This window comes from Martes martes (genome assembly GCF_963455335.1).
Source record: "Martes martes genome assembly, chromosome: 8".
NCBI classification, from domain to species: Eukaryota; Metazoa; Chordata; class Mammalia; order Carnivora; family Mustelidae; genus Martes; species Martes martes.
In genome coordinates, this window is record NC_137895.1 from 27,085,952 (window position 1) to 27,103,519 (window position 17,568).

General features: G+C 39.4%; 1 long non-coding RNA gene across 1 annotated transcript in view; it reads left to right on the plus strand.

Moving 5' to 3' along the window:
* Positions 1–1,405: 1,405 nt before the first annotated feature.
* The window catches only part of LOC308346873, a 217,283-nt gene continuing 201,120 nt past the window's right edge, over positions 1,406–17,568 (plus strand). The window contains exon 1 of the long non-coding RNA XR_013967206.1: positions 1,406–1,535. This is a non-coding gene — a long non-coding RNA (uncharacterized lncRNA). The remainder of the gene's footprint in view (positions 1,536–17,568) is intronic.

The window sequence follows — 17,568 nt, forward strand, 5'->3', positions numbered from 1 at the left end:
CCCAAAAGAGAAAATCTTGCTAGAGAAAACCATGCCAAGCCTGAAAACACTGGGTACCCGAGGCCAAGTTCAACAAGCCCAGGGAACTTTCTGGCAAGAAATGATTCCATCTGTAACAAGGCCAGTCTCGTGGGCTGGAGCTCACAATTGGCAGGAAGGTAAGTATCCTTTGCTCTGTTTGTCCTCCTCTCTAATTTACTCCCACTTACTTAAGCTCTTAAACCATTTTTGTAAGTGCGAACTCTGTGACAGGCAATTTGCTAGGCACTTTGATGCGTTGTTTTATCCCACCTTCAAAATGGCTTTGTGGGTTAGGTAGAACAATGACTTCAGGCTTACAGTTGAGAAAACAGTGGTTAGTGCCATTAGAAAACCTGTCTGTGGTCACATAGCTAAGTTGAAGAGTCAGGATTTGAACCAGGGCTTCAGTGACTGAAAAGTCAGTATAATTTACCTGCCTGATCATATGTCATGGGTTTGACACGTCTGTAATAAGAGAGCCTAGGAAAAGGATGCTGAAATCTGTATTCCTTCAGTTATGCAACTTTAAGGATACTTGAGTTGCTAAAAGTGACTTAGGGTAGGGGACTAGAGTTAGGTAAATTTTGATGAGTTATTGACATCCTCACAATGTGATGCTTCCCTGTTTCTGTTGGATTGTTTCCTTTCATGGACTTCTCTCAAATTCTGAGACTGCCCTGCAGCCTTATTAAGCTCTCTGAAGGCAGAAGGTTACATGGTTTTCAGGGAGCCAGGCTTTTAATGAATTCTAATGGATATAGCCTTGAGTTAAATTTAGACAAATATGAAGTTTTATCTCTGGGATGCCATCTCCCATTTTTATTATTTTTTTCCTCTTTAAAATAAACTCACTGACAAAGATACTTGGCTTGTGCAAACTTTAATTAGGCTCCTGGACCTTCCCCTAGGCCCATTTCTGCATGTCCTTGTAAAATCTAGTTTTAGCAAGATCCTTGATAAGTCTTTTTAACTAGAGCCACTCACCCTTGCTGTTGTATCACCTTCAAGATCTGATCAGATCCATCATCCATTGGGTGATGTCTGATCATCCTAGCCTGTTGTCAGCAAGAATCCCATTAGGTAGTTTTAGCCAGTACCCCTCTTATGCTCGATATTTCTCCTTAATAATTTTTCATCCACTACACCCCCCCCACCACCACCACTCTACTCCTTGGCTTTAAATTCCCACTTGCCCTGCTCTGTTTGGAGTTGAGCCCAGTCTCTCTCCCCCACTGCAAAATCCCATTACAGTATTCCCTGTTCCTATCGTGATGGTCGTGAATAAAGTCTGTCTTACCTTTTTTAACAGGTCTCACTGAATATTTTTTTCTTTAACAGTTATAGAGCCATAACTCAGATGGGATAAGATTCATCATTGGGCCCCTGGACTTCTCACCTAGCACCCTAAGAATGCACCTTTGAAGCCTTTGTCTTCCCTCCTGCCCAGTAGATTGGGGATCTATGGGAGAGTATGACTCTGGAACCAGTGCTTCAGACAGACATTGTTGAAGCTGGTAAGGACAGATTTTGATTCTTAAGATTCTGAGTATACTCTGGCAGCTGACTTAGAGTTCTACATTTCTCTGTTTGTAAGAAGATGAGTTAGAGTCCCTGGCTACTTTGAAAGGTACCTGTTAAGCTGGAAGTCTCTTCTCTCTGGTTCTCTTTCCTGAGAAAATTATTCCCTCACTCTCTGGCCTGGAAGTTTTACTTCTTGGCTCTCTGTGAGGTCTCTCTGTTCTCTTTGTTGGATTCTGCTTCTCCCGTGGGAACTCCTCAGTTGACTGAGGCCCCCTTCTTGTACCTCTACTAATTATAGGCTCTGGGATCTTGTCTGCTTCTTTTCTTGTTGGTGTGATTTTGCTGAGGATAATTGAGAACTCCATTGATCTCTTTGGAAAACTTGAGATCTCCCCAAACTGGCTCCTCTAAGGCCTGTCCCTTTCCATTGTGTCTTTCCTCCTTCCTCCTCTTAGCACCTTCGATATTCCCTCAAGTTCTCTTGAATCCTTTTCTATGTTCCCCTTCAATCCCTACCTCTTCTAGTCCTCTGTTCGACCCTACCAGATTTTTCCCTTTCATTTTATCTTCTCAGTTCCCTACAGCCACTTGACTTTTAGGCCCCCTACCCTCCCTTGGGGGCTCTCAGGAAACTCAGGGACCTCCAAAAGCAACCACCTAAGGCTGAAAAGAAAATAAAACTCTTTGGAACTAGAGCTAGATATTTTGTCCACTCAAATTGTGCACTGGAGATGTCCAGACAGCTGCTGGGTGTCTCCTCAGTTGCTAGCCTACAATTTAATACATAGACTCCATCAGATCACATATCAGGGTAAAAGAAAAATATAAAAGTCTTCTCCACAAATATTGGCATGCAGGTAACATTAATTTGTCCTAGTTGCTAGAAACACAATGCAGATAAAAATATAAAGTGAAGATAAACCAGTGAGTTTGTATTATTATGTTTTATGAACTTATGACCAAAATTTTAGAATGAAAGCTAAAAGAAAATCTGTATTTGTCTATATGTTTATGTATGTGTGTATATATGTGTATATGTTGTACACAGGTGATAATTTTCTATCTCCAGGTGGTATTATCAAATTAATTTATAAAATCCCTCAAATGAGTTCTACTCTAATTGGTTTAGAGATAAGTGGGCACTTACATAACTCTCAGAAATAAGTAAACTAACTGATGTGTGTGTGTTTAATTTGTGTGATCTGGGATATTCTTTGGTAAATAAAGCAACTATAAAAACTGTTGGTAAAATAAAATAGGTATGTCGTCAGAATTCTCAGGATTAATTATAATGTGGATATACATTGTTTTCCTACCTAGATTTACTGGTAAAATAAGCTTTGATTATCTCATTATATATTTAAAATTATAGAAGTATGAATTCAACTGGAGAATAAAATGTACAATAAAAATAAATTGCTTAATGCATGTCAAACATGGCAATTAAAAAAATAAAGGAGGGAAAAAACAAATATTTAACTTTTAGGTTCTTTGCTTCCATGATTTTTAGGAAATGTACCTGATATGCCAACAAGAAAAATAGCTTAAGGTGATGGCTAGCTTTTGTTTTATGTGTCATGAAATTTTCATGAGCAATTCAAGCATAATTATAAGAACAAGTGAATTAAATAGAGGTAAATGGGATACAAGTTTATAAATGAACTTTTCAACAATAATTAGGCTTTATGTCTACTTAAAAATATTTGCAAAAATTGAAGATGTTATATACAAACCTAATGGTAATGACAAATCAAAAACCACTAATAGATATGCAAAGAATAAATAGAAAGGAATCCAAGTATAAAACTATAGAAAACCAGCAAACCATGAAAGAGGGCAAGAGAAGAAAGGATCAGAGGGAAGCTATAAAAACAACCACAAAACAAATAACAAAATGGTAACAAATTCATATCTGTCAATAATTAATTTGAACGTAAATGGACTAAACACTCCAATAAAAAGATAAAGGATGACAGAGTGGATAAAGAAACAAGACCCATCTGTATACTGCCTGTAAGATACTCATTTCAGACCTAAATTCACCTGCAGATTGAAACTGAGAGGATGGAGAAACATTTATCATGCAAATGGATGTCAAAAGAGACTAGAGTATCAATACTTATAATGGACAAAATAGACTTTAAAACAAAGACTGTAAAAAGAGACAAAGAAGGACACTATATAATAACAAAGGGGATAATCCAACAAGAAGACATAGCAATTTTAAGTATTTATGCACCCAACATGGGAGTACCCAAATCATAAAATATTAATAACAAACATAAAGAAACTAATTGATAGTAATACAATAATAAGAGGAGACTTTAACACCCCACTTACATGGATGGGCAAATCAAACAGAAAATCTACAAGAGAGCAGTATCTTTGAATGACTCACTAAAACAGATTTAACAGATATATTCAGAACATTGCATCCAAAAATAACAGACTACACATTCTTTTATTTCTTTCTTTTTTAAAAAAAGATTTTATTTATTTGAGGGAGAGAGAGAGACAGAGAAAGGGAGGGGGAAGGGCAGAGGAAGAGGGAGAGAATCCTCAAGCAGCCTCCCCACTGAGCATGGAGCCCCACCCAGTGCACAGTCCCAGTACCCTGAGATCATGACCTGAGCCAAAATAGAGTCAGTATGCTTAACTGACTAAGCCACCCAGGCACCCCTACACATTCTTTTCAAGTGCACACAGAAACATTCTCCAGTACAGATCACATATTAGGCCACAAAACAACCCTTAACAAATTCAAAAAGATCAAAGTCGTACCATTGCATTTCTGACCACAATGCTATGAAACTAGAAATCAGCCACAAGAAAAAATCTGGAAAGATCATACATATATGGAGGTTAAATAAAGAATACTAAAGAATGAATGGGTCATTCAAAAATCAAAAAAGAAATAGAAAAGTACATGGAAAAATGAAAATGGAAATACAGTGGTCTAGGACGTTTGAAATGCAGCAAAAGCTGTTGTAAGAGGGAAGTTTATAGCAATACAGGCCTACCTCAAGAAGCAAGGAAAATCTCAAACAACATAACCTTACACCTAAAGGAGCTAGAAAAAGAACAACAAACAAAACCCTAAACCAGCAGAAGTAAGGAAATAATAAAGATGAGAGCAGAAAGAAAGGATATAGAAACTTAAAACACCATAGAACAGATCAATGAAACAGGAGCTTGTTCTTTGAAAAGATCAACAGAGTTGATAAACCTCCAGCCAGAATCATCAAAAAGAGGGAGAGAGAGAGAAAAGACTGACACAAAATCACAAAGGGAAAAGGAGAAATAACTGCAGAAGTACAAACAGTTTTAAGAGCATATTATGAAAAACTATATACCAACAAATTAGACAACCTAGAAGAGCTGGATAAATTCCTAGAAACATATAACCTACCAAAACTGAAGCAAGAAAAAATAGAAAATCTGAGCAGACTGATGACCAGCAAAGAGATTGACTCAGTAATCAAAACACTCCAGACAAACAAAAGTCCAGAACCAGATGGCTTCACAGGTGAATTCTGCCAAACATCTGAAGAGGAATTGATACCTGTTTTTCTCAAACTATTCCAAAAAGTAGAAAAAAGAAACCTTCCAAATTCATTCTTTGAGGCCAGTATCACCCTGATACCAGAACCAGATAATGATACCACAAAATAAAGACAACTACAGGCCAATATTTCTGATGGACAGAGATGCAAAAATCCTCAGCAAAATACTAGCAAACCAAATCCAACAATACATTTAAAAAATCATTCACCATTGGGGCACCTGGGTGGCTCAGTGGGTTAAGGCCTCTGCCTTCGGCTCAGGGCATGATCTCAGGGTCCTGGGATCAAGCCCCACGTTGGGCTCTCTGCTCAGCGGGGAGCTTGCTTCCCTTCCTCTCTCTCTGCCTGCCTCTCTGCCTGATTGTGATCTCTGTCAAATAAATAAATAAAAATCTAAAAAAAAAAAAAAATCATTCACCACACTCAAGTGGAATTTATTCCTGGGTTGCAAGGGTGGTTCCATATTTGCAAATCAATCAACATGATATATCACATTAACAGAAGAAAGGATAAAAACCGTATTATCATATCAATAGATGGTGAAAAAGCATTTGACAAAGTACAAATCCATCCATGATAAAAACCCTCAATAAAGTAAGCTTAGAATGATCATACCTCAATATAATAAAGGCCATATATGAAAAACCCACAGAGAACATCATACTCAATGGAGAAAAACAGAACTTTCTCCCAAATGTCAGGAACAAGACAAGGATGTACACTCTCACCACTTTTATTCAACAGAATACTGGAAATCCTAACAACAGCAATGAGACAAGAAAAAGAAATAAAATATAAGGAAGAAGTGAAAATTTCACTATTTGCAGATGACATGATACTATATATAGGAAACCTGGGGGCACCTGGGTGGCTCAGTGGGTTAATACTCTGCCTTCGGCTCGGGTCGTGATCTCAGGGTCCTGGGATCAATCCCCGCATCCGGCTCTCTGCTCAGTGGGGAGCCTGCTCCCCCCGCCCTGCCTGCCTCTCTGCCTACTTGTGATCTCTCTCTCTGTCAAGTAAATAAATAAAATCTTAAAAAAAAAAAAAGAAAGAAAGAAAACCTGGAAAACTCCACCAAAAATTACTAGACTGATAAATGAATTAAATAAAATTGCAGGATACAAAATCAATGTGCAGAAATCTGTTGCATTTCTATACACTAAAAATGAAGCAGCAAAAAGAGAAATTAAGAAAACAATCCCATTTATAATTGCACCAAAAATAATCAGATACCAGGGAATAAACTGAACCAAAGAGGAGAAAGACTTGTATTATGAAAACTGTAAAACACTGTTGAAAGAAATTGAAGATGACACAAAGAAGGGAAGAACATGCCATACTCATGGATTGGGAGAACAAATGTTAAAATGTCTGTACTACTCAAAGCTATCTACAGATTTAATGTAATCTGTATCAAAATACCAATGGCATTTTTCACAGAACTAGAACAAGAAATTAGATTTGTATGGAACCACAAAAGACCCCAAATAGCAAAAGCAATCTTGGAAAGAACAAAACTGGAGGTATTACAATCCCAGACTTAAAGTTATATTACAAGACTGTACTAATCAAAACATTATGGTCTTGGCACAGAGATAGACAAATAGATCATAGGTCAATAGAACAGAATAGAAAACCAAGAAAAAAACCCAATTATATGGTCAATTAATCTTTGGTAAAGCAGGAAAGAACATTCAATGGGAAAAAGACACTCTCTTCAACAAATGGTGTTGGGAAAACTGGACAGCTACATGCAAAAAATGAAACTGGACTATTTTCTTACACCATACACAAAAACAAGCTGAAAATGGGTTAACGACCTAAATGTGAGGCCTGAACCCATAACAATCCTAGCAGGGAGCACAGGCAGTAATTTCTCTAACATTGGCCATAGCAACATTTTTCTAGATATGTCTCCTGAGGCAAGGGAAATAAAAGCAAAAATAAATTATTGGGACTACATCAAAATAAAGCTTCTGCATAGCAAAGGAAACAATAAAAAAAAAAAAACTAAAGGCAACCTATTGAATGGAAGAAGATATTTGCAAATGACATATCTGTTAAAGGGTTAGTATCTAAAATATATGAAGAACTGATACAACTCAACACCCCCAAAACAAATAATCCAATTAAAAAATGAGCAGAAGACATAAACAGACATTTCTCTAAGCAAGACATCCAGATGGCTAACAGACACATGAAAATATGCTCAACATTACTCATCATCAGGGAAATGCAGATCAAAACCGTAATGAGGTATCACCTCACACCTGTCAGAGTGGCTAAAATAAAAAATACAAGAAACAAGTGATAATGTGGGGAAAAAAAGGAACCCTCTTGGACTGTTGGTAGGAATGCAAACTGGTGTAGCCACTCTGGAAGGCAGTATGGGTTCCTCAAAAAATTAAAAATAGAACTATCTAACGATCCAGAAATTGCACTTGTGAGTATTTACCCAAAAAATATAAAAATACAAAAACACTAATTCAAAGGGATACATGCATCCTTATGATTATAGCAGCATTATTTATAATAACTACATTATGGAAGTAGCCCAAGTGTCCATTGATGAATGAATGAATAAAGAGGATGTCGTATGCATATACAATGGAACATTATTCAGCCATAAAAGGAATGAAATCTTCCATTTGCAGTGACATGGATGGTACTAGAGAGTATAATGCTAAGTAAAATAAATCAGAGAGAAACAAATACCAATGATTTCACTCATCTGTGAAATTTAAGAAACAAAACAAATGAATGAAGGGAAAAAGGGACTGAGAGAGACAAACCAAGAAACAGACTCTTAACTATAGAGATCCAACTGATGGTCACCAGAGGAGAGATGGGTGGGGGGAAGGGTGAAACAGATGATGGGATTAAGGAGGGACTTGTGATGAGCACAGGTTATTGTATGGAAGTGTTGAATCACTATATTGTACTCCTGAAACTAATATAACACTGTATATTAATGCTACTGGAATTTTTAAAGAAGATTTTTAAATTTATTTGAGAAAGAGAAAGCATGAGCATGAGGGGGATCATGGGGCAGAGGCAGAGGGTGAGGGGGAGAGAGAATCTCAAGCAGACTCCTGGCTGAGTTCAGAGCCTGACGTGGGGCTTGATCTAACAACCCTGAGATCATGACCTGAGCCCAAATCAAGAGTCTGACACTCAACCACCTGAGCCACCCAGGTGGCTGGAATTCCCCTATGCTGGAATTAAAAAAAAAAAAAAAAAGTTGCAAAAATCTTTCTGATAACTTGAAATCTTAGCGCTATACTCAGTTAAATGATGGATATTCATTGAATAGCTAGATTATTTCCAAGAAAGATAAAACATTGAAATGTTAATTGCCAAACATAAGTTTATCTACTTTTGGAATCTTGTTTTTTTATAGGATAGAGAAACTAAATATATTTGAGTCTGTTAATAAACATGAAAAATTAAAGTATGAGAAAGATACACCTCTAGAGAATTATGAAATGATGTGTTCATAAATTTGCTACAGAATGATAGTATGTGACAGTTAGTTCACAACTGCCTGATTCCTGGTTTTCACTGAAAACTAGGGTTACTAATGGTTAAAGATTCTAAATCTATGTTGTGTAAATGAATCTACTAGAAATAATAAAAGTAAATAAAAAAGCAAGGCTATGCAAGGGAAGTAAGATGTGTTTTTGATAAGTGAAAGTATGAAGTATGTGTTTTTGTTAAAGGAAAAAGAGAAATTTTGTTCTGAAGTAGAATGACTAATTGTTCCAGACTTAGAAATAAGACAGAGTAGGACAAAAGCTGAATGAATAAAAAAAATTTTTAGAAGGTTTATGGAAAAGGAATCTTGGAAAAGGAATTTTTTTGGTGGGTGCTCAAAGCTTGCCAAGATTGGATGGATTTATTTATATGGGTTTTTAAAAAAATTAGCCTTTTTATTACTAACTAGTATACTGACACAAAATTAGAACTTGGTTTTCTCTCTCTGTTAAAAAAATTTTTTTTTTTAAAGATTTTATTTATTTATTTGACAGAGAGAGATCACAAGTAGGCAGAGAGGCAGGCAGAGAGAGAGAGAGGGAAGCAGGCTCCCCGCTGAGCAGAGAGCCCGATGCAGGACTCGATCCCAGGACCCTGAGATCATGACCTGAGCCGAAGGCAGCGGCCTAACCCACTGAGCCACCCTGGCGCCCCCCAAAAAATTTTCTTAGATTATTGGTCTGCTCTTAATAAAACACTGTAAAAAAATTTTTCCTTACATTTTAAGTAATCTGCCTGGGCAATCAGGATTTTGTGTCCTAAAATAATTTCCTGTGCTTCATGTTGTCTTTATCAGTCTTTGGTTACTTAAGAAAATCAAGTATTCTTATTATTAAAAGGTACATATACCTTTAATAATGAGAATATATACATAATATATATTATATATACATATAATATGTATATTCTCATATGTATATGAATGTATATATATACAAGTATATATGTATATCTCATATGTATGTGAATGTATATATATATACCTTTTAATAATGAGAATACTTGTGTATATACATATAACCATTTATATATATACACACACACACAAGTACTCTCATATGTATATACACACACAAGTACTCTCTCATATATATATATATACACACACACATATATATATACACACAACTATGTAATTTTCTGTATTTGCCTGTGAAGTCTTTTAATTATCACTTTGGCTAAATGGATAACTAAATATTGTTTCGCAGTGACTTTTGAGCTTATGTAGTCAAGTTTCAAACTTTTTGACATTTTTGACAATTTTCCAAAATCAAATTCTGGGTAGAGTCTTTTTTACTCCAAACTAACTTTGAAATTTCCCAGAGCACTCCTGGATTCTGTCTCACTTTGTAAGAGAGAGATCTAAGCTAATTATAATTATTTGGTATGTTAAATTATGTGGGAAGCATTGTTAAATAAGAAGTGATGATAAGTCTTAGGTATATGTGTATGGATATATATGACTAATACAGATATTCCAGAAATTGTGTGAAATTCTTAGAAATTTGCAATATTACACTTTTGTAAACAGCATTGAAACATTTATCTTTTCTCTCTACTTGATCCCTCCAGAATGTGGAAACTCTTAGCATTCTTATTTTCATGACAATGTAGTTATTTGCATAAGTTCAATAAGAATCTGTTCTTGTAGTAAGACACAATTAGAAACATGGTTATATTAACAAGGCTTTGACTTAGAATGTCATATTTGAGAATGATGTGCCTAAAATGAGATAAGACCCAACAGCTTTAAGGAACTAAGGTTGTTTTTTTAAGGAGCCCGTGCTTATAAGCTCCTCCTCCCCTTAGAAAAGCTGACCTGTATCTGGCTTACAGCATTCCCCACCTTACAGGTGAGAAAGGAAGGTCACTTCTTGGCAGACCCAGGAATCCTAGAATATTTGGGGGTTACTGAATAGAGAGGAATCCACCCGAATCAGTAGGTATTGTAGGCAAAATATGATAGTGAGTTCTTGGCTTGGCTTCCTAGCCTTAAGAGGCTTTTATTTTTTATTTTTATTTTTTTTTAAAGATTGTATTTATTTATTTGAGAGAGAATGAAAGAGAGAAAGCACGAGGGGGGGAATGGTCAGAGGGAAAAGCAGACTCCCTGCTGAGCGGGAGCCTCACGTGGGACTCAGTCTCCAGGATCATGGCCTGAGCTGAAGGCAGTCACTTAACCAACTGAGCCACCCAGGTGCCCCTTGAGAGGTTTTTAAAAGTCCCATCTGGAATTTCTAATGAAAAGTTCCAGCACAGCAAACTCAAATCTGGGCCTATGCAAGCTCTTGTTGCACTTATATAAATAATCAGGCCAAGAGTAATGAGACCACACTTACTTCACAAACAAATTAGTCTTTCTTTGATTATCTTTGAAACAGAGAAATGGGAGTGACTATAGAAAGAATTTGGTTGGGGTGCCTGGGTGGCTCAGTGGGTTAAAGCCTCTGCCTTCGGCTCAGGTCATGATCCCAGGGTCCTGGGATTGAGCCCCACATCGGGCTCTCTGATCAGCAGGGAGCCTGCTTCCTCCTCTCTCTCTGCCTGCCTCTCTGCCTACTTGTGATCTCTGCCAAATAACTAAATAAAATCTTAAAAAAAAAAAAAGAAAAAGAAAGAATTTGGTTTTTTGTTTCAGTGAAAAACTATAGTGTACTCTTGTGGGCTCTTGCATATTTTGCCAATGTCTTGCATATTTTACCAATCCTTACTAATTCCTGAATTCTTTAATTTGCTCTACTATCTGGTTACAACTCTCCCAATTAAAGTTTCTAGTTTTTTTCCTCTCTTCTGATTTGGGATTAAGACTGCCCTTTCCTGGAATTAAAATAAAAACTAAAATGAAGGGGTGCCTGGGTGACTCAGTGGGTTAAGCCTCTGTCTTTGGCTCAGGTCATGGTCACGGGGTCCTGGGATCGAGCCCCGCATCGGGCTCTCTGCTCAGCCTGCCTCTCTGCCTACTTATGATCTCTCTCTGTATGTCAAATAAATAAGTAAAATCTTAAAAAAAAAAAAATTCTTAAAAAAAAACACTAAAATAAAGAAAAAAAAAGATTGCCCTTTTCCTGAAGTCCTGTAAGCTGAAGCTGGATGACTTGATAGAAACTTAAAAAAGAAATGACAACAGATTATGTCTGGGCAACTTTCATGCTATCTGCTGTGTGCGCTGTTCAGAAAGTTCCCTGGAGCACCTGATACCATCAGCAGAGGCATTCGGACTCCAAACCAGGAGAATTAATCAGTTGGGCACTGCCATCCTCAGTCTACCTTCTAAAGATGCTTCAAGTTCAAGGCTAAAAATCTTGACTGGCTGCCCCTCTGGACTCAGAAACTGGGTTTCTAACAATCTTTGTTTTTCCTTTCGTTTTATAGAAACTCCCTCACTAAATGCCTGATTGCTAGCACCATCCAGCAGAGCGTCATAAAATATGTGAGTGTGTGCGTGTGTGTGTGTATTTTAACACCAGCAGTCCAAACCCCTGAACGAATCTCAAGGACTTGTGGCCATGACCTGTGCTGTTAGGAAGAAAACTGGTCAGATAAAATCATTCATTTGCCTTAATAGTTTAATCTTCTGAGCATGAAAGAGCCCTTGAAGAGGAAAACAATCTTAACCCGAAGCATGCCTTAATGGTGGGATTTAGACATCAGAGGGCAGAGGTGTTTAGGGACCTGTGGGCCTTTCTGGTGACACTTAGGTCAGATCTCTTCTGTCTTCCCACCAAGATGGCTCCCTCTCAACACAAAGTCTTTGCATCTGCTATTCCCTTGGCCAAGACTTTGCCTCTCACCCTCTTGTTTTGTCTAGCTAATGCCTACTCATCCTTTAGATCTCAGTGGGAGCATTGCTTTCTCGGGAAAGTCCTCACTCATCTCTCTAAGTCAGATTTTCTTAACTTCTCAAAAGACCATGACCACCCTTTCTTAGCATTTGTCACAGCTTCAGTTTTTCATAGATGTATGCAGTTACTTGATTGTTGACTGACTCCCCACTAGATACCAAGTTTCAAGAGGGTATGAGTGATGCCTCTTTCCTGGGCATTTGTATCCATAGCACATGGCACCTTACCTGATATGTGGTGGGCCCATCCTAAATAGTTGCTGAATGAATGGACTAGGGACTCTCAATGACTTTAGGCATTTCCCTTTCCACTGCCTTGACCCCCATGCCATACTAGAGGCCAACGATATCCTTCTACAAAAGCCTACAAAAGTAAAATCTAGTAAAGCAAAAGACATTAAAAAGACATTAAAAAGCCTCTCCTTTCATATTGTTTCAACATTCCTTTTTCAATGTACTAGATCAACACTGTGTCACATGACATGCCCATGCATGGGCCTCCGTGGCATGGGGTTTTACCAAGCTGATCATAACATTCCTTGGGATTCACTTGGGAATAATGCAAGATAAACATACTGTGACCAACCTTGTAGGACAGAGCCTGCTGTATAAGGCTCATAGTGTAAGAACAGGATCCTCCTCAGAAACTGATTACCATGACCGGGACCATTGAACTTGGACTCCCTGCCTCCTCAAGTAAAGATTAGTTTGGACTGGTTCTGTTTTTGCATTGGAAAAAGAGTTTTCCAGCTTTTTCAGATAAGATCTTGGCCATTTAAAAGGCTTTTACCTTTTCTCTCCACCCTGCAGGCCATGATGGTCACATATGGTCATTGCTAGGTCCACCTCACCCTGGGAGGTCTTTCTAAAAGCTGAAAGACAGCACTCTGGCCTCATACCAAATGTGGAGTGGAAATGGCCTGGCTGCTTGGCAGCTTCTCTGTCCCACTGACAGCCGCCCAACTTGTGGAGGCATCTGGTATCAGGAATATCCTGAGCTTGGGTCCTGGGAAAATTTTTCTCTGTGGCTTTTATGGGGTGGGGGTGGGGGAAACTTTAAGGACTCTGTGTGTCTGTGTGTTGCATATTATACGTCAAATATTTTCAAAAACCTTAGAACTAACTAAAATAGATTTCATTCTAGAAACATTATCTGTCATTTATGATGGAGACTTTTTATAACTTTTAAGGTTGAGATTATGTTACATCAGGTTTTTTTATAATGGCAGTTATTTTGGAGGCCGGAGGGTGGGAAAGCAGATTATAATTTAAATTGCGTGGTAGAAATTTTCCATGTGGTTTAATATGAAGATTTAGGAGTCAGGATTTGAGATCTTCAGTCCAGATAGATTGCATTCTTTATTCAAGGAGTATGCAAAAGAAGAGAGCAGTGATAATAGCAGTAATTAAGTGTGTGGACTCAGGTGTGGGCCAAAATCTCAGGTTATTAGCTCTGTGACTTCCACAGAATGACCTCTGTGGGCTTGTCTCCAAGCTGAGAAGGGTAATTTCTACTTTGCAGAGTTGTGAGGACTATTTGCTATGATATGCATAAAGTCTTTAGCATGCATCAAGTGTCCAATAAATGATGAATTTCATTATAATTACTATTCTTATAATATGCCCATACCAAACTGGACACTTGTGGGCAGCAGTCTTAGGGTGGTGAGAGGAAACCAGATTGTGGTTTCTAGGTGATAAGGGTACAGCCATTCCAGATGGAGAGGGAGAAGCCGTTCTGCCTATCCTCAACAACTTGTGGGGTAGATAACGTTGGCCTAGTTCTTAGATAAGGAAACTGAGGCCCAGGGAAGTTAAGTGACTGGCTCAAAGTTGCACAGCTAATAAGGGATAGAATTGCAGAACCAGGACCTAAATTAGGGCCTAATTCCTGATTCAGAGGTTCCTTCTATTATACCATAGCAGAAAAATTCAACTAGTATTAATATCAGAAGTTTAAAAAAGTAGGTATTCTACTCATATAACACATTTTGGTGCTGTCTTTTGTTAGCCTGGTGTATTAGTTTGAAACTCTCAGGGGATCTCCTTCACTTGTTCCCCACGACCCCCCCGGAAAACATGTATTTCTTTAGACGAGGAAATATGGAGGTTTAGGGGCTTATAGAGTTTATCCAGATGCACTGGGCCAGGTTGGGAGGTGGGGCTGGTGATGGTGGAAACCAGGCCTGCCCCCAAAGAGAGCCCCTCTGGACCTCGTGGGGCCTGCCAGCACAGGGCCAGGTCCCCACTGAACTCCCAGGGAGTGTAAATTGAACAATCCTAGCTGACAGTCAGCCACAGTTACATGCATATTCTCATTTAACCCTCAAGACAACACACCGGGATCTGGAGACTCACAGCTGGGGAATGTTCTCCCCGAGTCTAATGTCCATGCTCAACACTGCACTTACTTTTTTTTTTTTTTTTAATGAATCAGGTCAGGCTTACTGATTCTTACTGTGGTGCCCTTTCTGGTACTAACTGGTTTCAGTGTGGGCCAATAAAAACCAAGATTCCAGATCAAGCACAAAACAAGCCAACAGACTGATAGATCCCCGGAAACCATCAGGAGGCAAGAACAGAGATGGTTCGCTCTTGCACACTCTCCTCCTTGCAACTGTAGTCAGTGTACATGTTGTCCCACAGAAGACCCCCACCCTCAGCCTGGAAACCAAAATAGAACAGTCCATGTTGACCTTGCCCTGGGATGTGTGGCCTAAAGAAACTCAGTGAGCTCACATTATCTTGTGTTAAGGATGGACAATGCTTTTTAAAAGTATTTGATCCCCGACTGCACATCAGCACCTCTGACCTAGCTTAGCTTCTCCTCTCATACCTGTGACTCTCTCCCTTTCCCCTGTGGTCTGTTGGCCACAAATTCCTTGTCTTACGTCAAAGGCCTTTCAGGCTCCCACCCTGAGCCATCAAAGATTCCTTAACTTCCTTTTGTTCTCTGTAAACATCAATTTATTGCTGTCTCCTGTACATACACCGAACCTCCTGACAACAGCTTGATTCAGAGGAAAGCTGGGATCTTAAATATTTCAAAGACGCAGTGGGTGAGGAAAGCATGAATGTGTAGCTACTGAATTGACCCTTGTAGCAAAAAAAGGGAAAAAAAAAGTTTGATTTCAGAATTGTAAGAATTTTTCTTTACTTCTTTTTCTTTCTTTTTTTTTTTCTCCTTATATTTCCCTCCCCTAGCGCCCACCCTGGGCCCAGCTGTGCAGTGGGGGGCTCCCATCCTTCCCTTTCATCATCAGAAGGGAGGGCTTCAAGAATTACAAGAATTTTTTCATTGCACTGGTGCCAACAAGGAGGGCAGCACATCAGCTGACCGTGTTGCCACAGAAGTATTTCCTCCCAAAGAGGAAGGAGCTTAAGGACAAGAAGGGTTGCAAGTAGGAACAGACAGAGCAGGCAGGCAAAAGTGGCAAAACATTGAACTGAAATGCATTGAGAGTCTGTATCTGAGAAGTCAATGGCAGGGTCAAGGATGGCCAAGGAGAGGACCTGTCTTCCTCTTGACCACAGACTGGACCACAGACTATTCTTTTTCTGCCCCTTGAATAGTTAAGGGGAAAAAGAGTAACCACGGGCCTGGCTATTGACAAGCCAATGAAATATGCTGGCTCTAATCCAAGTTCTCTCCTAGCAAGGCAGTTAGTGGTACCTGCTGGTTCTCTTCACTTCTCAGAGCCTCTAACCCCTGGACAGCATAGTCCTTCCAGCCCTTGAAGGTGATCTCAAGCTTCAGTGCTCTATAGAAGGTAGCACGGTGCAAAGCAGGGCTTCCCAAACCACAGTCTGCATTGCCATCAGCTGGAGGTCTTCCTATAACAGAGATTGTTGGGCCCCCCAGCAGAGTTTCCGATTCAGTGGGTCTGGGGTGGGGCCCAAGAACTTGCATTTCTACAGATTCTCAACTGACACTGATGTGCTGGTCTGGGCACCATGCTTTAAGAACTGTTGGTTTAGAGAGAAAACAAGGACTTATAGGCAGACGGGGATTCTGGTCTCAGTTCTGCCCCTTTCTGTGTGCTTTTGAGTGAGACACTTAACTTCTTTGAGCTTTGGTTTTCTCATCTAGTAGGGCAGGTATGGAAGATGGAGGATCATGGTAGTGTGGTCAGATATATGGACTGTGTTCACCTCCAGCCCTGCCACTGACCCCCTGTGTGATCTTAGACAAACTGCTTCACCTCTTTTTTTTTTTTTTAAAGATTTTATTTATTTATTTGACACAGAGAGATCACAAATGGCAGAGAAGCAGGCAGAGAGAGGGGGAAGCAGGCTCCCCACTGAGCAGAGAGCCCGATGCGGGGCTCGATCCCAGGACCCTGAGATTATGACCTGAGCCAAAGGCAGAGGCTTTAACCCACTGAGCCACCCAGGTGCCCCAAACTGCTTCACCTTTAACCCCTCAGTTTCCTCACCTAGAAAGTGGGGGTAATAACTGTCTACCACCCGCGGTTGCTGTGAGCACTGTGACTGAAAATAAGCAAAACAGTTATGACAGTTTTGTGATATAAATGTGATATAAATAGGCACTCGTCATTTTTTGTGGTTGTGTCACTTACATGAGTTGAAGACTGTAAAGGGCCATATGTCGTGACAGGCACATAGAAAATGCACAGTAAGGGTCCATCAGTTTCCTCTCCTCAACCCAAATTAAGGAAGTCAGAGCTGAACGTGCTGACTTAAAGAATGTCCTTTCAGTGGAGATCTCAGTAAAAGGCACAGCAAAATAAAGATACCAGCCCAAGGATTTTAGCTGTTAGTGAGGCAGAATATGCCAGGTGCCTCCTCCCTTTAAGGAGTCTGTGCCAGGGGAGACTTCCTTTAAGCAAGGATCGCCAACTTGGAAGATTTAGCCAGTTGATGTCTGGCACTCGTAAGTGTGGGCAAGCCTTGAGGAACTCCCAGCAGGATGTTGGACAGCTAGCATTCTGTTTCACGGGGAGGGCTGGAATCACCAAAGCATGGCTCAGGACATGGAGACTTCAGGCTGGTGGGACTCAGGCTGATCCATTTCCTTCATCATCTTCATTACACAACTCAAGACAGCCCTGAAATCATCCTGAA